General features: G+C 42.5%; 1 protein-coding gene and 1 long non-coding RNA gene across 2 annotated transcripts in view; one reads left to right on the top strand and one right to left on the bottom strand.

The window, feature by feature from the left end:
- ADARB2 (adenosine deaminase RNA specific B2 (inactive)) overlaps window positions 1-25848 on the top strand; it is a 430816-nt gene that overhangs the window by 20824 nt on the left and 384144 nt on the right. The window lies entirely within an intron of this gene.
- On the bottom strand, window positions 1272-11144 carry LOC120399540. Its single transcript, XR_005595219.1, has 3 exons — window positions 11026-11144; window positions 4049-4136; window positions 1272-1543 (listed from the first exon to the last, which is right to left on the bottom strand). It is a non-coding gene; the product is annotated as an uncharacterized LOC120399540 (long non-coding RNA).

Genomic DNA, 25848 nt, shown 5'->3' with positions numbered 1-25848 from the left:
AAACTAAATGGTGAAAGGAAACAGCAGACTTTACTGTAGCCAGTGGCAGAACTAACCCCTTCCCAAAGGGCAGTGTTCTTGGACATTTTACTCAGGACAAAATCAAATGAATAAAGGCAAAGAGCAATAGTAACCCTAAAACTTTTCTTTTTGTGGCAAGGAAACAGAGGTCTCTCTCTTAAGATGCTTTTGGCTGAAAGAAAACAAATGCTGAAGAAAAATATTTACAATTTTTATATAGCTAAAAGCTAGTCCTCTTCATCCCCAGGCAAGGAGTAATTTATCAGCTGATCCTGATCTGAGCAATCCTTTGTTGTTATTAATATGTGTTTGATTTACATGCTGCACAGCTGGTTTGAAGCCCCTAATGAGAACAACATGTACGCGATCGATATGGTGCTGTAAACTAGTTCTGAATAGGAAAATAAGTTTCCTCACTTTAGCCTCTTTGACAGATGGACAATCCATGTTAGGAGCTATCATGCTGATAATGGACCTATCTGGGTTGCTTTAAAAAAAAAGAAGGGGGGGGTCAGATTTTGCTGAGTTTAAATTGCCTGGATCTGAACACGTATGGAAGGTGAATTGCGCTCTCATTTCTCAGCAGCTCAGCCTCCTCCAGGTGAGGCTGGATATGCCTTTGAGAAAAAGCCTGAACTCTGCAATGCCTGTAGAACAAAAGGCTCCTCCATTGCTCAGAAATAACTCTCCCTTACCGCCAAATCGACAGAAAACTAGAAAATATGAAGATAAACTAGTCAGAAAAGGCTGACAGCTGTTATAAAACTGATAGGCTGACACTTTTGTGACCAGAGGAGGAAAAAAGGCTTGGCTTGGAAACTCTAATTAAGCCTGGCCAAGGTCCATTAGCTCATCTTCACTTGTAGCTTCTCAGCCTCACACCCAGTGGATCACCCTTATTATATAGGGTGCTAGGTGAGAAACGTGATTAAGCAATCTGCTAGTCCTGTGTTTCAGAGGACCAGTCTCTGAAAGTGTTTCAAATCCTTTATCAACCAGTAAAATTCATTTCAAAATTCAGAAAGTGTATGAAAGGCGAGAAAAAAAAAGAAATGGAACTGGATCAAAAGAGATGAAATGACATTTTAAAAGTATGGAAATGAGGAGCTTGTTGAGTCTGAATTAACAGCATAAAGAAATAAAAAAAAAGCAGAAATCTGGCAAAGTCAGATGGAAATATTTGCAGTCTGAAGAAAAGCAGGAGAATATAGACAATGTCGTAAGGAGACAAGCACATTCCCTTCCTTCCCCACTCACATCCATTCCCCGAATGGGCACTCGACAAATAAATTAAGCGTAGGCACTAATTATGGAGAGAGCACAGACAAAAAATCTGATGGATATCTGAGATTTTGCAGCAATATCTTCTGATATGCTGCATGTGGGCGGCAGCTGAGAAGAAAATCCTACAAAAGGAAAGTGCCTCCTCCTTGACAAGCCTCTTTGTTGAATGATTGATGTGTTTCTGCTTTCCATCTTCTTTATAGTATCAGGAACCGGAGGTGTTGTTTCAGGACCAGAGCTATTAAGAATTAAAAAAAATAAATATAATCTGTTAACTCCAGTTTGATTTAGCACATGATTCTCTTTAGTCCCCAAAAGTGGATTTCGTGTGCCCAGTTTTCAAAATAGGCCTATTTCATGGTGCCCACTTCACTTGAAGAACCCTCTATGCTCAAAGTGGGCAATGGTCGGCCCATCTTGGTAGTATGTAAATGCTCATTCGAAGGCTGGCCTTGTGGTTAGGGTACTAGACTGGGAGCCACAAAATCTGGGTTTAATTCTTGGCTCTGCTACACACTTCTTGTCTGATCTTGGGTGAGTCACTTAATCTCTCTCTGCCTTTGTTCCCTGTCTGCAACAAGGAGATAATTAGGGTCCTACCAAATTCACGGTCCATTTTGGTCAGTTTCATGGTCATAGGATTTAAAAAATTGTAACTTTAATTATTTCAGATATTTAAACCTAAAATTGCATTGTGGTGTAATTGTAGCGGTCCTGACCCCCCAAAAAAGTTGTGAGCGGGGGGAGGAGGTCACAGTACTGCTATCCTGCTTCTGCGCTGCTGTTGGCGGTGGCGCTGCCTTCAGAGCTGGGCAACTGGAGAGTGGCGGCTACTGGCCGGGAGCCCAGCTCTGAAGGCAAAGTCACCGCCAGCAGCAGTACAGAAGTAAGGATGGCCTGGTATGGTATTGTCACCCTTACTTCTGTGCTGCTGCCTGCAGAACTGGGCCCTCACTCAGTAGCCACCACTGTCCAGTCACCCAGCTCTGAAGGCAGCAGCGCAGAAGTAAAAATGGCATGGTACGCTATTGCCACCCTCACTTCTGCACAGCTGCTGGTGGGGCACTGCCTTCAGAGCTGGACACCTGGCCTACAGCCACCACTCTCCAGCCACCCAGCTCTGAGGGCAGTGTAGAAATGAAGGTGGCAATACCGCGACCCCCCTAAAATAACCCCCCTGAAATTCCGTTTTGGGCCAGGACCTCCAATTTCAGAAACACTGGTCTTCCTTGGGAAATCTATATAGTATAAGGTAAAAGACCAGATTTCACAGGGAGGAGACCAGATTTCATGGTCTGTGAATTTGGTAGGGCCCTAGAGATAATATTTCCTTTCTCCCACCCTTTGTTGGCTACCTGTCAAGGCTTTGTCTATGCTACAGAGTTTTGTCAACACAAACTACACTAACTATCAAAAACTGGTATAATTACGTTGCTTGTGCATATTCACACAACGCTCCTTCTGTCAGCAGAGTGCATCCACAGTAGGTGCTCTAGCATTGACAGAGAGAGCAATGGATTGTGGGTACCTATCCCACTGTGCTACTCGCCACCTTCTGCAGTTATGGCGGAATGGGTGGCAGTGCATCATTGGTGTGGAACTGTGTGTGGAGCTTGCCCCAGCACTGCGGCACAAAGACACCAAAATGAGGGCTGCCCTCTCCGTGGAGAAGCACATGGTGATTGCTGTGTGGAAGCGGGTGACTCCAGACTGCTACTGGTTGATCATGAATCAGTTTGGAGTTGGGAAGTCCACCACTGGGGCTGCATTAATGCAAGTGTGCAGGGCCATTAAGCACATCCTACTACGAAGGACTGTGACTATTGGCAATGTGCGTGAAATAGTGGATTGTTTTGTGGAAATGGGATTCCCTAACTACGGAGGGAATGTGCCTATGGCAGATTAAAAGCATGCTGGCACTCCCTTTATGGCAAGTTAGACCTAAATGAGGAAAATATTCCCAGGGTCATAGCAGCCTGCTATGCACTCCATAATATTTGTGAAGCTAAAGGTGAAAAGTTTCCCCAGGGTGGAGTGCGGAGGTGAATCACCTGATTTTGAGCAGCCAGATAGCCAGGCAATTAGAGGAGTACATTGGGGGGCTATTCGAATCAGGGAGGCTTTGAGGCATCATTTTGACAATGAGCTCCAGTAATGTGGTTTTCTGTTAACTTGCTGCCTTGCATAACATTTTCATGATTCCTGACCATGATTTGTACTCCACAAATGATCAAATTGCCACTGTGTATTAATTACAGCAGCAACCACCATGTGTAGGAGACAAATAAAGATTGGCTATCTTTCAGAGAGTGTTTTTATTAAATACCAGTTAGCAACAAACACACACAAAAGGCTTGATGGGAAAGAAGATAATGAAGGGCAGGGTAGGCTCTCATAGCTGTAAGTCCAGCTATCAGTTTGGAAGCTGGCCGAAGGGGTGGAGTGAATAGGGTACCGAAACAGGTCAGGAAGTTGCAAGGAATGTGTGGGCAGAGTTTGGGAAGGGCACGGAAAGCAGTTCTGTATTGGCTGCAGTGTGGATCGAGCATGTATGAATTCAGCCTGCAGTATAAGGGACTTAACATCTCCGTTTGCTCCCCCATCACTTTTATCATCTGCTCTTGGCCCATTAAAATTTGCTCCTGGCTCTCCTTTCTGTCCTGCCTGTCTATTTATAACTTTCTTTTAAAGTCTCTCTCCATGCCCTGCATTCTTGTTTTTCAGTGTCTGATGATTGGAGCACCTCTCAAAACATGTCCTCCTTTCTCTTTGTTTTCTTATCTGCTAGAGGCACTTCGCTGGTGTGTAGGGGGTTCCCCTGAAGGCCACATCTGCAAAAGCACAAGAAATAATAAACAGAAGCATGACTGTTAGTGCATGCACAGCATCGAATCATTGTAGTAAAATGCACCTTTTTAAAAATATGAATCAGTTTCTCACTGTCTCTTGGAAAGCACACAACTCGGCGAATGCCCAAAACATGGTGAGTTCGGCCTGGGTGCAGGGAGGCCACTCAAGATGAGGCAAAAGATCTTGGTGTTTTTTCAAAGGAATCACTGCAGGCAACTAGGGACAAGAATGTAAATTCTGCCACCATTTTCCACAGGCAGGGGTCAATGAACTCATATCTCACTCTTGAGGGTAGGCAAGGCTGCAAGGGTGCATCTCCTGCATGTGTACAGCTTCAGACCGGGTCCCTGTGCTGCCTATCTGTGTGCCTCTTTGGTCCCTAAGTAAGTGATTGCCGATTGGCATGGAAAAGTTTCCTACCGGAGGGGAGGGGAGAAAGTGGCACATGACCCCATGTAACTCCCTCACACACACACACCTCACCTCTGTTTGGGGGGGCAATGCCCCCTGCACCCTAACAAAGTACGCCTAGGCAGAAGCCAGTGTACCTGGGTGCAGGGCAGCAGAGTTCAAACTGCTGACCACAGCAGTCATCAAGGTCATTGTGGGACACCTCCTGGAGGGCATTTACAGTAACATAACCAAGCGCAGTGTCTACACTGGCATTTTGTTGATATAACTTTGCTGCTCTACATCTCTCATCAAGGTGGTTTTATTTTGTCGGCAAAGCAGGAGAGTTTTGTCGGCAGAAGGAGCATTGTAGTTTGTACACTTCCACTGTTTTTTTGACGAAAGCTGACTTTTGTTGACAAAACTCTGTAGTGTAGACAAGGCCTTAGACTGTAAGCTGTTTAGGGAGTGTCCCATTATGTGTACGAACAACACCAAGTACAGCTGGGTCCCGGTGTCATTTAGGAGCAGTAGGTGCTATTGTAAATAATAATAAATAATAATTAGCACATTACATCTGGCTTCTGAGCATTCAGGAAGAAATGTGTGTTACTTTGCCAGTGTAGTTTCAGAGACTACTTCGCTATCCGGCCCTGAAGGGCAAGAATTAGTTATATATAGCACCATTCTGCAAAGTGCTAAGCATCTTCAAGTGAGGTGCTGAGAGCCCTCACCTCCTACAGGGATCAGTGGGACCTGAGGGCACTCAGTAGCTTGTACAGGATTGGGCCTTTAAAATTGGGATGGATTTGAGGACAGAACCAAGAAGAGGAGAAACACACAAAATTACATGAGCAGAAAAATGCCTGAGGATAATTTGTTCTTTTAAAAAAAAATGCCATTGGGTCATACTGGCTTTGCAGGAAGTATTTAATTGCATGAAGATGATGCTGCCAGTCTCCTCATTCCAATTCCCTTCTCCTGCTTCTTTCTCCAACTCAGAACTATCAATTCTGGCTTATTTTGAATTGCTAGTAATTCAGCACAAGAAGTGTCAATAGGAATATACTGTATATTACTTTTGGTCTGCTTTCAAACAGAGTTAAGTACAAGCTATATTTTCTGAACAGACTAAGAAAATATCAGTATTTTAACTGAGAAAGTAAATTAGGAAATCGAATAGACCCTATAAGGCCTACTCTTCTTTGTCTAATAAAAGTAGGTCAATGTTTTATACTGTTCACATTAGTGTCATTCATTTTAGTTCTACTAATAAAAGCTAATGGCTGGGTAAGCATTAATGGATAGCAGAATATCAAATAAGAAATTATAATAAAAAAACTGAATGGCAATTTTTTTTAAAAAGCACTACATCATTGGAATGTTCCTATACAATAACTTAAATTATACCTTCTAACACCTGATTTAGAAATTCCCATAGTCACCATAATAAAAGTGCAAATGAACTGGAACATGATAAAAAATCTTGTATGTCTTCAGCTTCAGGTCAACCATCAAACACTCAGCAGATGCTAAACACCAGCTTTATCTTGCAGTCCTTTATACAAAACTTCCATTAAATTCATGCAGAGTTTTGTCAGTTGTAAGACTACAGGATCTGCCCATAATTTCTATGGTTCTGTTCTTGCCATAAAGTAGTTCCTCTTATGGCTCCTCTTCACATTAATGGTAGCTAAGTGCTTGTGTAATGCCGACAGATCCCTGGCCGTTGGCGGGCAGGATTGAACCTGGGACCTCGGGAGTTTAATGAGCTAAAAGCCAACTGCCTGTTAGCTAAGGCTGTGGAGCAGACTAATTTTATCTCTCTCATTACGTGGTTTCAGTGCCACTAGATGGGACAGAACACCACACCCAGAAGGTGTGTGGGTTACATTTGCATCAAGGGAAGAATAGCACCATGAAAGTTTAAAAATGCTGGATGGTAATTGTGAAATGTATACCTGAAGTTGATGAACATAAAGTTGAGTGTAAGAGAAAGTCAAAGGAAAATGTACTGTTAGTATGTTTTGTTTTTTATATATAATGACATTGGGCTTCTTCCTGAAGTCAGACAAGTATTACACCACTATTGCTAATTCCAAATATTTGAAAATCATGAGTCAGGCCTCAAAAATCATGCTATTTAAAAGAAAAAACTTTGAGTTCTTTTTACTTAGCTTTTGAGCCTTTAGATATGCTTGGGTCATGTTTTCAAGATTTTTTTCTGCTGCCATGAGGTCTAGAAATTTACTTTTTTTAAGAGAAGAAGCAGCTGAGATCCTGCTGTCTCACAAGACTCCAGGAGCTGAGGCTTTAAACAAATAATCAAGTATTGTGGAACTTGCAATCAAATCATGAGAGCTGGCAAAATGGTTACTTCCAGTCTGTAGATTAGGAAAATGAGGCATGGGGGCAAAGACTAACAAATAGGAGCCTAAAGTTAGACTCCTACATCCATATTAAGACACCTAAATAAATGCCCTAGTTTTCCAGTGTTGAGTACCTTGCAGCTCCTGCACTGAAGCTGCTGAATACTCGGATCTTTGGAAAACCAGACCTCTTATTTCTGAGTCTAATTTTCAGTTGTTCTTTTTAATATTGGCTGGAAATATTAACTTAAATGAGCTGCTCAGAGTTACACAGGGACTGTATGAAAAAGCCAGGACTGGGTCCCATATTTCCTGACATCCAGCCTTGTGTCTTAACCATGAAAACCGTCGTTCTTTTCACCCATTTATGAGAATTACTGTTTTATAGTACTATGTATATGACAAAAGCCCGAAGGTTTATGTAAAATACATGTTGTTTTCTCAATAGAAAATAATAGTGCAGTAAAATACATACATCTAGTTGTCCAATTGTTAAAATACACTTTCTTTACTAAATAGATTGCTGTGGCTCCTGGGGGGCCATTATAATTTATTATGCCAATATTTGACTCTTTCCTCTTGCTGGTGAGCTGGTACCTTCCCACCACCAGGCAAGACAAACTGGATATGTAATATCTCATCCTTCTCAGTACTCTAGAGTAGCTATGGGTGTATTTCAAGGACATAGAGTCTTCTTGACTGATGGCAAAAAATGACAACTGTTACTGAGCCAGGGAAGAATCTTCTTGGCTAGTGGAAAATCTTGACCTCTAAGAACGCACAGACTATGTTCCAAGGTGATCCCCAGATTCATTTGGTCCCTATCTGAAGAGGATAATTGTCTGACATGCCTAAATCTGTGCATAAATAATTCTTCATACACCAAAGAGAAACATTTGTCCTCAGTTCCTGTTTATTCTTTCATAGTCACACAAATTCTGTATTACATACTGTGCTAAGGACCCCCCTTCTAAGTAATTTAAACCATTATTAGAAAGTGGAAGGGCTGTGCTTGCTTTTTCCCTTCAGTGCTAAATTCAGCTCAAGCCTTCTAGTCCATGAGATGCAGAATACACCCAAGTGGCAGGGGAGTGAACTGAACCACACAGCTCAGACTGAGTCAGGTGAAATCGGCACATAGAGCTGTAGGCAGAATGGCAAGAATTGTTCCAGTACAGGTATTTCTGAAACTAAACCAGAAAGGGCAGTCTGCAGTGGGGAAAGTGTGTGCATATTGGTGGGATTGTTAGCTAGAGGATGACCAGATGTCCCGATTTTGGGGGGCTTTTTCTTATATAGGCATCTATTATCCCCCACCTCCGTCCCGATTTTTCACACTTGCCCTCTGGTCACCCTAGTTAGCTAGCGTGTGAAATGGAGATGGTGTCTGGTGGTGGTCGAAATGGGAGAGGGATAGAATCTCTGCAGCAGGCAATGGTGTATTGGAAATGAATACATGGTGTCAGTGCTCTAGAGTTGGAGTACACAACTCTGCATGCAGACAAATGGAGGCTCGATCAAGACCTCTGTGGAAATTGGGCCCTATTTCCATCTCTTCCAGCCCTGCTGTTGCAGTGGAACAACATACCCATAGTCTAGCAGAGATTGGGGCGTAGCTGGAGGGCTGGCTGGCTGAGAGCCAGACAACATGGGGTTAATGTTTGTGGGTCTGAGGAAGCCACTGAAAGAAATGGATGAGATTATTTCAGCATCTCCTTGATTAAAAGGATGTGCCCACTATTAGTAGCTAGCAGTCACAAGATGGGAGTCTTGATTAATCCCTCAGCTGTTCATGGATATCTAGGTAGCAGTGACTGTGAAGAGTACATTTTACCACCAGTGCTTCTGGCAAGAAGGTTGAGGTGCTTTTTATTTCTGATGCAGACTTCAGCATGGGTATTCATTCTTTTGCCACCTGAAGCTAATTTACTAATGGGTTCTGCTAGGAGCTACACAGTCAAACTATTCAGAAATTGTATATAGAGCAGACTGTGACTGCCTCTTGTTAAGAAGTATTTCCAATGGTGAGCGTGTTACTCCCGAACTCTGATTTACACAGTCTCTTTGATTTCCAAGTGACGTTTAAGATGTTGGTTTTGTCTCCCAGTGATGGGATAGTGCGCCATCAAGAGCAGAACTCCTTGTGATCACTCCACCCCACCACCTGGCTTTGTCCTTTAAGGCTTCAGAAGGGTGCAGTAGATACATATAGAAACCCCAGGGTCCTGGGAATGAATGATGATTGGGGAAGGAATTTGGAAACTGTACTTTAAAAGGCCTGAAACCTTGCAAAGCAGGCATGGCAAGGCTCCCCTCACTCAACCGACTGGGAAAAAGTTGGAAGAAGCGGAACAGCATGAAGGCTGCCTTTTCCTTCAGAGTAGACAAACACTGACAGTGGAAGGCTGGCCTGCAGAGCTTTCCAGATTGGAAGACTAATTGGGAAGAGTGTTCAGCTGAAGAGAGCTGGCAAAAGCCTTACAGCTGACTAACCTAAGGCAAGAGGCCTGAGAGACAAACCCCAGGCCCAGAGAAAGGGCTGAGGGGGAACTCCTGTTCAAAAGAGAGAGAGATTGACTGTCTGAAGGCAAGGGGCACAGAAAACTGCTAGCAGTACAATCCCACTGCTGCAGGGAAGATCTGAGACTCCATTTGGAGAAACAGCTCTGTAGCTGGCCACAGGAAAAGCTGGGAGGAACCACCAATCTCAAGGTAGGGAAAACAAAGCCTGAAGATCTTGTGAAGATGCCAGTGTGTGAGGTAAAGATAGGAGCAGCACAAGGAAAATAGCAGAGGGATTGAAGAATCAGTTCTTAGCCACCTAAGCAGGATCCCTGGTCTGGAATCCAGAGGAGAGGGTGTGCCTGGGGTCCCTTGCCTCTCCCCCAGACCAAGAGGGGAAGCATGGCTGTCGAGAATAAAAGAAGCCAAGAACAGGAAGTACCAGATAGAGACTGGCTTGAAGGCCATTCGTTGTTGAGTTTCCTATTTTCTAGATTTTTCTGTTAATCCCTGGAAAGGTAATGGACAGAGCAGACCTGGCCATGTACAATGACAGGGCACTGTGACACCAGAACTACAAGGGGTGCTAGACTACAAAAAGTGCCACAACACTGCACCTGGGCACAGAGAAGTCCTGTGGAGCTGCAGGGGACATGATGGGACCTACCCTCTCCCTCATAAGCCCTAAATTATTTGGATCCTGATAATGTGGAGAATGACTCTCTCTCCTTTTGATACTGGTATCAGCTGTGGTGTACAAATTAGCTGTCCCCTGGTTAAAATGAAAGGGGACCAATGGCAGTGTATTCTCAGTGAGGTTCCTCAGCTTTGGAAATATCCCCTTTCAGCCATTGTTCTGTCAGATATGGATGCTGATAACCTTCCAACCATTCTGGAAAAGTTGCCAGTTTCCCTAGGGCTTTTTCTGGCGTAGAGGTTTGATTGGCTGAGAATCTCCGCTTGGGAAATAAGGCTACAGTGATTGAAAATAGAGGGTTAGGGTGCAATTGTTTGTGTTTCTGAGGCCCAGATTCTCAAAGGTATTTAGGTGCTTAACTCCCATTGATTTCAATGTGTGCCCTCAATTCCCACCGAAACCTCATTGCTTTCCCAGGCGAGTGCCTTGCATCTCACTGCATCAGCCTTTAAAATGATAGCACCACCCCAGTCCATGATTTTGGGTGGAATATAGAGAACCGAATCCCTTATCACCCCTTACACACTTCTGTTTGCTGGCTACATGCAAATTAAAAGAACACAAAGGAGGCCACATTTAAACTTATTGACTCATTTTTGCAAGTAATAGTAAACATTGCATAATATAAAGGTATTAAAGAGATTTGTTGCCATATCAGCTGTTTGAGACAATAAACCTCTCTAGTGAAATTACCTACTGGACATGAGACCCCTTAAACTAGCTGCAGGAAGCATAATCCAAGCTTTTATGCAATGCATAACAATATGGAGGAAAAGTGAGAACACAAACAGATCACTATTTCTTAGGTAAACATAGTTTCACTTAAAAATCTGTTCAGGTATATGATTCTGGGTTGTGTGGGATTTTTCGTAGTGACCTGAAAATATTGGAATTTGAGAAGAAAAATCTTACCAAAATAATTGCATATTCCAGGACAGATCTTTCCTACTCTCCTGCCCCAAACTGGGTGAGGAACTGAATTGGGATCCAGGACAGCTGGATTCTATTATTGGCTGGCTCTGCTGCATTCCTGTATAAGTTTGGTCAAGTCTTTTTGCCTGTCTGGATTCCTATAAGTAAAATGGGAATAAATCTATTAATTCTTGTGAACTGCTCAGATGCAATGATGCAGGCTGTTGAAAAGTTAGTCAACAACAACAAAGCTAGCTAAAGTGCAGGTGTGTTGTGAGTTGTCTTTGTAGGGGGAAAGCAGCAGTGAGATCCAGCTACGGTTCCGATAGTGGGAGACACCCAGATTCTTCAGGGTACTCATGTTGTTAACCCCATAGAGCTCCACAATTAGCACAAAGGCACTTACAACATATGGTATTGCAGTATACAGTAAGTAGTAAACCATACACTATCATTCCAGCCTGTTGCTGGTGAAATGAGTAGAGGTTTCGGCCCTATAAACAGATGGGGGGAATCATGTGCAGCTGCTGTCTCAGCAGCATTGTCCGAACCAATCATTGCACAATGTGCATTTGGAGCATGAACGTTGGCTTGCAAACAACAAAGAGTAGTTCAATGTATTTTAAATGGGCATTTTTTGCTTGTGTTACTCAATCCTTTTGGAAACTTGACACTGACATCTGTTTCCTTATCAGAGAATATGGATGCGTGTGTGTGCACACACATATATATACTGGTTTAATAAGGAAGGTTTGTGCTTTGTGGGCCTGATTGTCAAAGGTCTTTATCATCTCTAGTTCCCATTGACTTCAGCTGGATTTTTAGGTGCTCCGTTCTTCTGAAAATCAGGCCTTACGGGTTCTAGCCTTCTGAATTTGATAATCTCTTTTTAAGGAAATAAACAGCATTGAATCCTTTATTTTGCTGGGGGGAAATACTCATTTGGGTTTAAACTTTCAGAAGGGCACTCAGCATCCTAGGAGACTGGGCCCAAAGTATCTCAGCCCCGGAACAAATAAATTCTGTAGAAGTTTTTAAACAGCTGGTTTGCTACAATTATGACTCTGTAAATCATGAGTGGTAGTTCACTTTGCAGCACTATGAGTTTTCAGATCTCAGTAGAAGGAGGAACTGATTAATACTTCTCTGTTCCAACATATAGTCCATGTGGTAAAGGGCAAGTGTGTGTGTGTATGTGTATATGTGTATATGTGTATATGTGTGTGTGTGTATATATATATATAGAGAGAGAGAGAGAGAGAGAGACACAAGTTAATACATTGAAATATGCCATTTTTAAGACTGTAAAAATTGGGCATCAGTTTTTTACATAGTTCAGTAAATAAAAAATTTAGACATTTTAGTTCAAGGGAGTGGATAAACCCTGAGGCAAAACTCAGGTGAGAACATTTTCTCCTGAGATACAGTTCTCAAATTATCATCATTATGAATCTGCCTGTACCAGATTCCTGTATTAACCAAGGTGCCTGGTATCTTGCAACAAATATTCACATCTAGACTAGGTATCCCAATATGAGAAGCAAATTGGTTGCATTTAATTTGGCATAAAAGTTTGAGTTACTGATATCGGAACTTTTTGATGTTAATCTAGTGATCAGTCAGTGTTGCTCCAATTGATATGTGCTCACAATTAGAAATCATAGTGTTAGCTGTAAAATCTCAATGAAAATCTTACTTTGCTCATTTAAGACCCAGTTCTCCTTCCCGTTACTTAAATGGGAATTTTTCCACTGATTTATATAGGATTTGATCCTACAAAGAGGCATGCACACGCTTAACTTTACATTAATAGTCCATTGAAATCAGTAGAACAATTTGTGCTTAAAGTTAAGCATGTGCTTAAATGCAAGATCTAGTTATTTTCTGTATATTACTGTAGATAAACATTTTAGGTGAATAATAATTAGAGCATCTGTAAATAACGATATAATGTAAATTAGAATAACTTTAAGAGGAAATACCTTACTGATAGTGACAGTTCTTGATATATAACTATGTAAGCCTTTTTATTTCTAAATATAGTGCATACAGTAAGAACAAATAAACAAGGAATTATTCATAATACAAGGCCAAATTCTGGCCCTCTTTGCTTATATCCTCAAAATGGATGCAACATAATTTTTTAAAGAAACTGGAGTAATGTGAGTGGGACAAGTAGTGTAGGGACACAGCTCAGTCAGGGAGCTTGAGCTGAGGCTTTGTCTACACACACAACTTGCACCATTTTAACTAAAATCAGTTTGTAAATTGAGTTAGTAAAACTGTTTCAAATTCTTGTGTGGACACACTTAAATCAGGTTCTCAACTGGCATATACAGATTTAGTTTAATTCTCTACATTGATATTAAACCAATTGCAAAACTGATTTCAGTGTGTCTGCAACAGTTTAACTGAATCAATTGAAATGCTGATTGCTGTGAATCTGGTGCCAGTATTGAGAATAGGCCTTTAAATGCCTGAACCTCATCCTCTAACTTCAAAGCCTCACCTTAAATGCCTCTACACAGTTGAAGCCATGGAGCACAGAGAGCACAGTGATTCTGTGGGTTTCAGGGAGAACCAGAATAAAGCGGACTGGTTCTTCCTGAAAACAACAAGGAATCCGGTGGCTGGACTCCTTGTTGTTTTTGTGGATACAGACTAACCCGGCTACCCCCTGATTCTTGGTTCTTCCCGAGTTTCTTTTCCTAGCTGTGGCTTTTCTAGTGTATGCACAAGACTAACTCACAGGCCAATATTCCCTACTAGCCTAGGCAGTGAAATTCCACTGACTTCCCTGGAGCTGCATCTTGTGTCACCAGGAAATTTGCCAATAATCTTTAAACTGTCAGTAAAGTGGGGTTTTACAAATCTTCACAAAGGGACTCTGCCTCTCCAATTCTACTGTTAACTTCTATCCTTATGCCAGTGGGACAGAGAGGCCCATTTGTGCCAACTGCTAAAGGGTTCACTATTCTTTACAAACGTCTCAGACCTGACAAACTCATTACACCAAATACACCACTTTCGTGGTATTTATCTATGAATGGCAGCATGTGGGGTCACTACTGAAAGCTTGTAACTTATCGATGCTCATAATCATTGAGAGATGTGATTTAAGGAATAATGTAACTATATTGAAACTGGACTTAGAATAAAAGTGAGTTACCAGGCAATCATATGCCTCACTGATGACCCATTCAAGCAGGAGAGAGTTGTCACCACTCACTGGCTAGCTGTTCATGTCAATGAAAAGACAATGGAAAACAATCAAAGACAAACTATAAACACTGAAACCACTTGAAAGTGAAGAGGAACGATATGGCAGCGAGAGGATCTCCCTGTCTATGAATGAAGACAAAAACCGGATTCAATATATCACAAGGTAGAGAAAGACACTCCGTATCCATTCCCTGAGGGGAAATTCCTGAAAGACTGGCTCCATGGGGCTAGCAAATGCTGCAAAAGACTAAACTTTGGGGTGAGAATCTATTAGTAGGTAGGAAAGATTAATATTAATAAATGTAGACCCTATTAGGTAACCATTTGTTTCCATCACTCTCACGTGTTTCTATCTGAATCTCTTTTCTGTCTTAAATAAATTTCTTTTTGTTTTACTATAATAGAACTCAAGTGCTGTGTGTGATACAGGAGCGATGGCTGGTAAACTGGGGTCACTTTTCCTTTTGAAATGGAGGATCTGGGATTTCTGTGGGTATCCAGTGCTTGGGGGCTGGATGCCACAGGGGGACACTTGAAATGGATTTGGGGGCTGAGGTGCGTCTATTGTCAACCTGCGGGGCTAGTGTAGCCCAGAGGAGAGTGCTTGAATGGCTGACAGGCTGCTTGTGTTAGGGAGTTAACACCCAATTGGCATAGGCATGACTCCCTTGTTCTGAAGGCATGTGACAGAAAGGTGACTCACAGCCCTGGGTGACCTGAGAAGCATCGCTGCCACGTATTAGGTGTACATGAATTCATCCTGTCATGGTGGCAAAATCCTTTTTATTTGTAAATTTCCCATGGATATAGGGTAAACATAATGAAAACTGTTTTCTTAACTTCCTTTGTTTACTGCCTCAACATTCCATGTAGGGAAAATATACCTATTGCCCATGTAGATATAAGATCTGAATCGCTACAACATTCAGCCGGGAAGGCCCTTAGAAATCAGGGGCGAGTGATGCAGTTGCTGTTCTAACATGATGGATTGCAGTGTCAGGGGACCTCTTCCCATGTAAGTGGCACTGTATCCAATTATCCCAATAACCTAACTACACTGCAAGTTTCCATTACTAATTACAGGAATCTCATATTTTGAAACTAAGGGTTTGTAATAAAGCACTTTATTTTCAGACAATATAGATCAGACTCCGGTTATTAAATATGAGCAGCAAATAGCACCTGGCAACATACTTGCATCATTAGACACCATTATATGCCTCATTCCAGGACATTTATGCACATCCTTTTGAAGTCAATAGGATTACTCATACATTTAAAGTTACACACATTGCTGACCAGCTGTGCTGGATCAGGACGTAGTGACCACCATTGTCCACAGTGTGGTGATAGCTAATGGATGTATGGGCTTGGCCAGCATTAGCTCTATATGAGCACGGCGTAGGTCCCTGAGTTCCTCTCACTCAGAAGATTATATTGGAACATACACACACCCTGCATTTCCTGTTTAGCCATATGGAGAGGGCTGGGTAATTGTGACCCCAGGCTGAGAGCCCTGGGGATTGAATGGAGGGTACAGCATGTGAAAAGGGTAAATATAAACACCCAAGGTTGAAAATCAATGGAGGGATGGTTGGACAAAGCTGCCCTGGAAACTTAAATGTACCCTTACATAGAACAGCTGACTTCCTTTGTGCTGTGGGCACTCTTGTGCCATCCTCTGAAAAAGTGATGTCAGAGCTTCTCCATGACATCACCCTCTGCTGCTTCTCATAATTTGTTCACGTGTTCCTGTGATCTCTAAGTGGCAGTGTGGCTTTATCCAAAAGGAGAGTGAGTGGACCTGAGCAGAGGGGCTGTTTCCATGTTATAAACGCAATTACACTCTTGCCATTTCAAACTGCATTGACCAGCAGACTCATCGTAAGGGCACCCTGAAGGTGAAAGAGATCTGCTCTTGCACTTTTGCCGTAACTGTGCCAGCATTTTTTCCCATCACACACTGATCCACCAAATTCCTCACTACCAGTTTTCATAACAGGTTGCGAGTGTAACACTAAACCAGACACCTTGAGCATCAGCTCCAGACTTCCCTTATAATCCCAACAATATTAAACTTGCTCCCAGTTTCATACAAATTAGCAGCTCATCAACTCTGTTATTAACCAAATGCGGAGCAGCTGCAGTGCAGAAACCGTGATTACTATAAAACTCCTTCAACTTCAATGTTCTTACGCTCCTTCCTGTCATTTTACTCAATTGATTAACTCCGTCCAGCTTATACTATTCATTTGCTTTAACTGTCGTCAAAGGCCTCATACATTTCTTCATGTCTGCATCTTTTGGACTTGGCTGTAACTAGCACTTCTTCAAATCGTATATTTAACTAACTCCACTTGCCTTAATAATTTAGAATATCATCACTACATAACAAATGTACATTAAAAAGAAATATTTTAAAAGATGTACAAGCCACAGAGTCTAACAGCAATGAAACAATGTGGGTTATTTCACTAACTACTTCCGGTCAGATTCAGTAAAAACTGAGCCTGACTTCAAAGCAAACCTAGAAAGCAGTGTTTTTTTTTTGAAGCTTAAGCAGCCTTGGATGGGTTTCTGAAGGTGTGAAAACCAGACAGAGTTTATAATGAACCTCACTTCTTTTATCTGACTCAGGCGTTATATGAATGTACATGGTTCAGACCACTCAAGCCAAATGATGTAGTTTTCACTCGAGAGAGCAAAGCTCTCAGTTCATCTTGGATTTAACATGGATGTTTGACATTTGTTAATTCATTTGCTTCTGTGTTATGTCCCCATCTGCTAGCCTCCATTGGATTGTGCCTGTAGACTAGAAGCCCTTCAGAGCAGGGATTGTCGCTTATCTGTCTTTTTAAGGCTCCCAGTAAAATAGGGCCCTCGTCCTGATTACGTACTGCCATAATATACATGTTGACTACCATCGATTACTTGTTATTGATAACTAAATAATAAAAGTGTGGAAAGGCCACAGATGTTCCTTCAAGACAGAGGACAGGCTGTGGTTCAGCTATGTAAGAGCAGGAAGTGGCAGGAAAGGTGTTCAACAGCTGCATGCAGCAGAGCTAGGCTCCAGGCCAGCTGTGGATAGGCCACTGTAGAAGAGGAGGTTTGAGGGGCAGGCTAGAAGACCTGTGGACTTGTAGTGGGGGAGATCCAGTGGCCATGAACAGACGTGTCTGGGTGCATAAGGAATGTAGGTCATAGAAGGACTGTGGAATTGTCCCATGCACTGTCCACAGATTGGAAAGGCTGGATTTCATACACAAAGCCCATTAACTTTGCCTTAGATTGGGGCTGGAGGGAATTTTTTAAAATCAGTCAGTCAATGAGTAGCTTGTCCTCAAAAGGATCACATGGTCACTCTGCTTGTATGTTAAGCTTGTCTCTGACTGGCTGAAGCAAATAATGTCTATTCTCTAAGCCAATCAGAAATTAATGGCAACTAATGGTACTATAGCGCCTCTCCGTCTACTGTGCCAACATCCATTACAAAGAATGTTGAAATCTGCATCATTTAGTATAATAGCAATTAAATCATTATAATCACATTATTAAAGGCTCAGTGTCTCCTGCTTTGAAACAAATATCTTGGCTTCACCTCTACATTTTTATTCTAGCAGGAGACCATTTCCTTGTTACATTATTCTGTTACATTGGCATTATCTCATCAGGTAGAGCTTTAATAAATCATGCAAAGGAATTTATGGGGAAAAAATCTTTCCTTTGGAGGGTAATTAATATCCAGATTAGTTAGAAGGTGGGGAAGATGCAAGGAGTCTTCCTCTCCTGGGGTGTCATCCAACTCTAAAGGAGAGGAGAAGAGATGGAGCCACATACCAGTCCCTTGGGGTGCAGCTACACAGCCTGTGACAGCCTGCAGCAGCAAGCCTCCTGCCTGGGTTGACAGACTTGGGTTTGTAGGGCTCGTGCTACCACATTAAAAAGACCTTTGTAGACAACACTTTGAAGTTGTGGCTTGGGATGGATGCTCAGGGTCTGAAGCCCACCCTGATCCCAAGGCTTCAGAGCCCAAGCTCCAGCCTGAGTCACAATGTCTACCAACTAGTTTTAGAGCCGTAGTGCAAGTTCTGCAAGCCCCAGTCTGCCGACCTGGGCTGGGAGGCTTTTTGCAGCAGGCTGTGTAGACATATCCTTATTGAACACAGGGCAGCTGTGCTGGCTACACAGATGAATGTATGTGGCACCTTCCTAATTATAGTGCCTCAGCTGCACTCCCCAAGAGCTGTGGATGTCCAGAAGTCCCTTTGGGCAATACATCTCTGCACCACCTCTGACAGGCTCCTGTGTAAGCTCTTTTTGGCAGGGACTGTCTTTTTGTTCTGTGTAGCACAATGGAGTCCTTGTCCATGACTGGGGCTCCTACATGCAACTGCAATACAAATAATAATAATTAATATAATAAAAGAAGGTCACCTTCTAAATAACCCTGCGGTCAGTTCCGATACTATTGTGCTATTTATTTTAATCTTCCTGTGTAGACAAAACCACAGGTGGTAGTTTTTTCTCATGAAAGGTGACTTGTCTGTAAAATAAATAAGGTGGATCCAGCTGTCCAAATTACAGAGGAGTTCTCTAAATGCAGCTGGAACTGTGAGTGGTGGTGTTTCCAGAATAAAATCTCTTCCTTTGTAGTTCTTGAAATGGCAGTAGAAGTTCACTAGTACAGTAAATTCTGCACTAGCCAAAAAAAGTATGTTTTTGTTCAAGTTAGAGGCTAATTATTTCTTTCGGTTTTTGTTTGTTCTCCAACTATTGCTCCTGTAAACTCTGCTCTTGGATGTTTGCTCATCAGCTTCACCCACCCTATAAGTACCTATAAAGCAGTAGTCGTTGAGACCACATGCCTGCCCTGTAGTGGATCTTAATGTTTGTTAAAAGCCCCAATGGCTTGCTCTTCCTTTCCTGCCACAATAGCAATGGTTCTTGAAGTCATCGTTCACTGGAAGAATGCCATGCCCAAGGACAAGTGTGTATTTTCAGCATAGGAGGGGAATGGGTAACACAATGTGGGGGCTTTTGTGGGGGATGAACTCTCAATTGAGTAAATATTTGCTCTTGGTTTAGGGCCTGTCATGCTCCCCTTGAATTCAATGGTAACTTTGCCATTGACGTTAGTGAGTAAACCGCACAATCATTATCTGGTCAATGTTGTTAGCAGGTATCAGGCCACACTAATGGAGAGTGGTGGAGGTATTTGTCTGGGTTTTTTTTGTTTTTAACCAAAACATATTTCTCTTTCGTATTCAACAACTGAATAAACTCCTCCACCTGTTCCAAATTGCACTAATCTAAACCAGCTGAAATGGTGACAGTATGTGCATTGCACAGGATAATATCCACTGTTGGATGATGCAAATCTTCATTTTCATTTCTGTCTTTGAAATACAATAGAATTATTAGTCAGTACCATCAATGGATTCGCTATTGCCCCAGCGGCCCTGCTCTGATTGCTCTATTTTGTCACTTCTGTGCCCCTTTGCAGTATGGACATTGACCTTCAATGGCCTCCCCATTAGAAGTAAAAGTTCCACTGTGCTGATCCCATGAGCTGCCTTCTGTTCTCACTTACATCACTTATATGCTGACTTCATTGGAGCCAGTCCTGATTGATGCTGGAGTATGAGAGATCTCATCCCCTTTGGGTAGCATTAACTCATTCTACATCTGAGATGCAACCAAATGTTTTGATATTTTTCTGAACCAAGCCCAAATGTTGACCCTTACAATGAGCACTCACTGTTTTGTGCTTGTCTGGCATGCTAGTTGCTTACTGTGTAGGATGCTGTGCATCCCCTAGGCCAACCCCTGGGAAGCACTTGGCTGCAAGGTACTGTCGCTCTGGGTCTTGTAGGTGCAGAGGCAATGGGGGGGACACAGGAGGGCCACCTTCACCCCTAGATTTACTGCTTGGCTTGTAATGAGTAGGCTCACACAGACTGGGCATGCTCCGTAACATCTGCTGAAGTCCCTGCCCTCACTCTGCCCCTTCTCCCACTATTGGCAGGTACGGATTGTCTCTGCATGGGCAGTACGTCCTGCGGCACCTACTGTCCACAGTGCTCCCTGGTTGGATTTCTGCAGGGTGTTCTAGTGGCACTGTGGGAGCATCAGCAGCTCTAGGCTCTGCAAAGCCAAGTTCTAATCCCTGGGATATTATCCAATAGAAATTTGTATATAGACCTCAATGTGAGCAGGAATGGTCTTTTTAATAATCAGTTAAGTAATTTCATTACATGTTATTGTCCATATGGTACCAGTAGAAAGCAATGTAAAAGGGTTTTTCCAGTTCTACCAATAATAAGGAAAGGATTAGCATAGAAATGTAGGACTCAATGGTACTTGCAATGCACTGGGTTTAAGAAAATTGCAGAGGTGAGGAGTTGCACAGTAAGGCGGTGGGAAAGGGAACCTATGCCTCTCAGACACTTAGGGCCAAAGGCGTAGCCCCAAAGGTGGGGTACTATGTAGTTCCCTTCATCATCAGCCAGCTCCGTTGATGGATGCAAGGGACAGGGCTGCAGAGGTTGTGGGGCTAGAGCCCCACTTCTTCCTCACTTTTCCCTGCCCTTGAAACAGTCCTTTGTGCAGCTCAGAGGGCTGCAATTATGTCCTGCAGATGGGGAGCAAATGAGAGGGGGCTCCTTCTACCCATATGGGGATGGCCACCATCTGTCCTCCACAATAATTAGCAAGGTCACATATAATTAATCTTGAAGAGGTCAAGAGTTCCACTGTGTATTTCCTAGTCCCCTCGATTTTAACCAACCATGCAATTCAGAGCGCAGATCAAGCAACAATAATAGGAAATGGGGGAGGGGAGGAAATCCATCATTTAAGTTAGGAGAAATCATAATCAGTTTTTTGTGTAAAGCAGCTCCAAAAACATGTAGCCCCAGAGGACATCTGAGTATATGACAGATCTCTGAAACTCTAGGCTCCTTATCTATATGGGATACAGATCATGTCTCGTGCATTATGTGAATGAGATGTGCAGGTAATTCTCTTTCTCCCTAGGGTATCGACAGGGATGAGTTTTCATTGAAATGATAGGGTAGCATTCTCACACATTTGTTTAAAGATTGGTTTTGATCTCTTATTCCCAGGTATGGTAATAAAATGTATGCAACAGCAAGGCTTTCAGACCTGTGGAAGAGCAAGAGAGGACACCTTTAGTTACTTATCTCCCCAAATCTTTATAGCTGCTCTCCTATTGCATTATGCCTGAGTGTGCATTTTTGTTTCTGTATTGGATGCAATGATAAAATATTTTGGTGCTCAGAATATTGTGTTGTGCATCGGTATCTCTCTCCATTCCTGCTGGACCTTAAAAATAATTTCTTACAAAGTCGCTTACTCTGGCTTCTCCCTCTATTGTAATAGACACTGACCTTTTAAACCACTATGCCTATGGGTGTGTGTGTGTAAATTATAGCATTTAATTCCCTAGATGCTCCTTAGCTGTCATAATGAAGGAAGTTTACAGTGGGAAAGTGAATGAAGCAAGCATGTTTTTAACCATATGGTAATTATCTGCTATCTGTGCAAAAGACATAAAGTGTTGTTTACCGGATATGAAAAGAGCATCTGAGAAGGGATTCCCTGGGGAGGGAGTAAGGGAGATTTGGCACAGTGGCTGCTCTTCAGATGGCTTGTAATAGACCCTATAAATTTGAAATAAGCTGTTGTTAATCAGTGAAGATTGGAGACGGTTGGCACATAATGTTTCAGCGTTAAGGGGCAGGTGACTGTCTTGCCAAGCTGGCATTTTTTAAAACTGTAATTGAATTATGCAGTTGAGCTTTTAAAGTAAAAATGAACAAAAATTTGTAAAATGAGGTTCTAACTCTTTGAAGTCAATCGTGCATTTAATGAGTAAGAAGAAAAATCCTTAGTGGTGGATTTTTAGGTGTCATAGCACTACAGTCAGGAGAGCTTCCTAAATTATGGAATCTGTTTTTTACTTTTTTCTTTCTTCCAAATGAGCTTAATTCAGCTTCACATCTCTCCATTTGCCCATGATACTTACTTATGCAATATGTTTCTGACAACTTTACTTAAAAGGGAGGGGAAAATGAGTCACGCTTATAACTGTAACTGCAACGGCACAAAATTCAGAATCATTTAACTTCAGTACATTAAATTATTCAGAAAAATTGCCAAGCCTCATTTGAACAAATCTCCTTAACCCAGTTTAGCATTTTAATACCAAGAAAATTAGTTGTGAAATTCCAGCAGCGCCATTTGCATTGCTACATTTAAGGGGGTCCTTTAAACTCTCCAATGTTGCCTACAATACTTATCCATTAAAAATCGACTCAGTGATGAAGTTTAGCAAGGCAGGTCTTAGCCACCGGACACTCATTTCCTTTTCCTTTTTTTTTGACTTGACATAAAAAAATAAGTTATTCTGTCACATGCCAAATTCTGTAAACATTTACTGTTGATTCTAGTGCTTGCTACTGTGAATTGTCCCATTGAAGCAATGGGAACACACACTGTAGTAAGCACTACATTTGGAAATGAGCATTTGCATGATCAAGTCTGAAGACACTTTTTCATCTGGGGGTAACTCCAAAATGTTTTATTTGGAAAAAAATATCATCTGCAATCTATTTATTGTTAATAATATTTATTGTATAGATGATGATAGCATCCATAATGTATATGTCTGAGCTTGTTAAGTTTATGTTCATTGAGAGATATACAGGTGAGATGTCCGAGAGGCACAAGTTATGTCTACACAGCATTTTGGAGAGAGCCTCCCATCTCAGGTTGACGGACTTGGGTTAGTGGGGCTTGTGCTAGCACTCTAAAAATAGCTGTATAGACAACACTTTGAAATTGAGGCTTGGCCTGGAGTATGGCTCTGTCCTTAGGCTTCAGAGCTTGAGTTCCAGCCACAGCCACAACTTCAAAGTACTGTTTATATAGATATTTTAGAGCAGTGGTTCTCAAACTAGGGCCGCCGCTTGTTCAGGGAAAGCCCCTGGTGGGCTGGGCTGGTTTGTTTACCTGCCGTGTCCACAGGTTTGGCTGATTGCGGCTCCCACTGGCCGCGGTTCGCTGCTCCAGGCCAATGGGGGTTGCAGGAAGCAGTTCAGGCCGAGGGACGTGTTAGCCATCCTGCTTGCAGCCCCCATTGGCCTAGAGCAGTGAACCATGGCCAGTGGGAGCCGCGATTGGCTGAACCTGTGGACATGATGGGTAAACAAACCGGCCCAGCCCGCCAGGAGCTTTCCCTGAACAAGCAGCAGCCCTAGTTTTGAGAACCACTGGTTTAGAGCACTAGCACGAGCCACATTCAGGACCAGATTAACCTTTTGTGAGCCCCTGCACATGGACTGTGGCCCCACCCACCTGTGCTCTGCCCTAAGGCACCGCCCCTGCTCCACCTACGCTCTACCCCGAGGCCCTGTCCCCAGTTGCACAGAGGGGAGGTGCCAGAGAGGAGTGAGCAGAGGTTGGGATGGAGAGGAGCAATGGTGGACAGGTCCTCGGGGGTGGGAAGAAGCCACTGTAAACCCAGAACTGGCCCCATTAGTCAGCTAGTCTGGGAGGCTTGCTCCAAAATATTGTGCACAATGGGATACTGGAATGGTTTAAAGGAGGCAGGCTAGGAATGGAAATGTAGAGCTAGTTTAAGCCATCCATCTGAGCAGATGAGAAAATGGTATATAGAGAAAAAGAAGAGGTGGGAACCCAGGACAGAGCCTTGTGGGATACCATGGAAAGTAAGAGAAGGGAGGAAGATGACCTACTGAAAGAGACTAAAGAAAGACTCGAGAGGTGGAAGAAAAAGTAGAAGGAGGAAAAGTCATGGCAGTTAAAGGAGAGCAAGATGTTGAGCATGAGGGTGTGATTGACAGTGTTGAAGGCAGCGGAGAGATCAAGAAGCTTACAGGTGGAGCAATCGGTGGGAGATTTGGACAGGAAGAGACCATCCCCTCAATATTTGTTACCATCCCTCATTATGTCACATCTCAATGTTGAGTCAGATCTTCAAAACCCTTATTTGTACAATTAGTCCCATTGACGTCAATAGGGGACATTTACTTAGATGAGGATTACTCACAGGAGTAACTGTTGTCAAGATCAGGCCCTAAAGATGGACCAGGCCTTCCATCAAGCCCAGTTTGCTGTCTTCTGACAGTGGTTAATGCCAGATGCTTCAATGGGAATGAAAAGAACAGGGCACTTATCAAGTGATCCAACCCCTGTCATCCATTCTCAGCACCTGGCAGTCAGAGGCTTAGGGACTCCCAGAGCATGGATTTGCATACCTGACCATCTTAACTAGTAGTCATTGGTGGACCTATCCTCCTCAAGCTTATCTAATTCATTTGTGAACCCTACTATAGTTTTAGCCTTCACAACATCCACTGGCAATGAGTTCCACAGGTTGACTGTGTGTTGTGTGAAGAAGTACTTCCTTATGTTTGTTTTATATCTGCTGCCAATTAATTTCATTGGGTGGCCCTTAGTTCTTGTATTATGTGAAGAGATAAATAACACTTCCTTATTGACTTTCTCCATACCATTCATGATTTTATAGACCTTTATCATAGCTCCCCTTAGTCATCTCTTTTCTAAGTTGAACAGTCCCAGTCGTTTTAATCTCTCTTCATATAGAAGCTGTTCCATACCCCTACTCATATTGTTGCCCCTTGTACCTTTTCCATTTTTAATATATCTTTTTAAAGATGAGGTGACCAGAACTGCATGCAGTATTCAAGGTGTGGGCATACAATGGATTTCTATAGCTGCATCATGAGATACTGTCTTATTATCTATCCCTTTCCTAATGGTTCCCAATGTCCTGTTAGCTTTTTTGACTGCCGCTGCACATTGAGTGGAAGTTTTCAGAGAACTATCCGCAATAACTTGAAGATAACAACTAATTTAAACCCCACCATATTGAATGATACTTGGGATTGTGTTTGTCTGTGTGCATTGCTTTGCATTTATCAACAATGAATTTCATCTGACATTTTGGGGCCCAGTCACCCTGTTTTGTGAGAGTCCTTTTTAACTCTTTGCAGTCTGTTTTGGCCTTAACTATCTTGAGACATTTTGTATCATCTGAAAACTTTGTCACCTCACTGTTTAGCTCTTTTTCCAGCTCATTTATGATTATGTTGGACAGCACTGGTCCCATTACAGATCCCTGGGGGACACCACTATTTACCTCTCTCCATTTGGAAAACTGACCATTTATTCCTACTTTTTGTTTCCTGTCTTTTAACCAATTACTGATCCATGAGAGGACCTTCCCTTTTATTTCATGACTATTTAGTTTGCTTAAGAGCCCTTGGTGAGAGACCAGAAAGCTCTTGAAAAGGAAGTCCAAGTACACTATATTCACTGGATGACCCTTGTCCACACGATTGTTTACCCCCTCAAAGAATTCTTATAGATTGATGAGGAATGATTTCCCTTTACAAAAACCATGTTGACTCTTCCCCAACAAATCATATTCTTCTATGCGTCTGACAGTTCTGTTCTTTACTATAGTTTCAACCGGTTTACCCGGTACTGAAGTTAGTCTTACTGGCCTGTAATGCCAGGATCACCTCTGGA

This window comes from Mauremys reevesii, linkage group 2 (genome assembly GCF_016161935.1).
Source record: "Mauremys reevesii isolate NIE-2019 linkage group 2, ASM1616193v1, whole genome shotgun sequence".
In the NCBI taxonomy this organism is placed as follows: domain Eukaryota; kingdom Metazoa; phylum Chordata; order Testudines; family Geoemydidae; genus Mauremys; species Mauremys reevesii.
The sequence above is the reverse complement of the archived record's forward strand: the minus strand, read 5'-3'. Positions and strand labels throughout refer to the sequence as shown.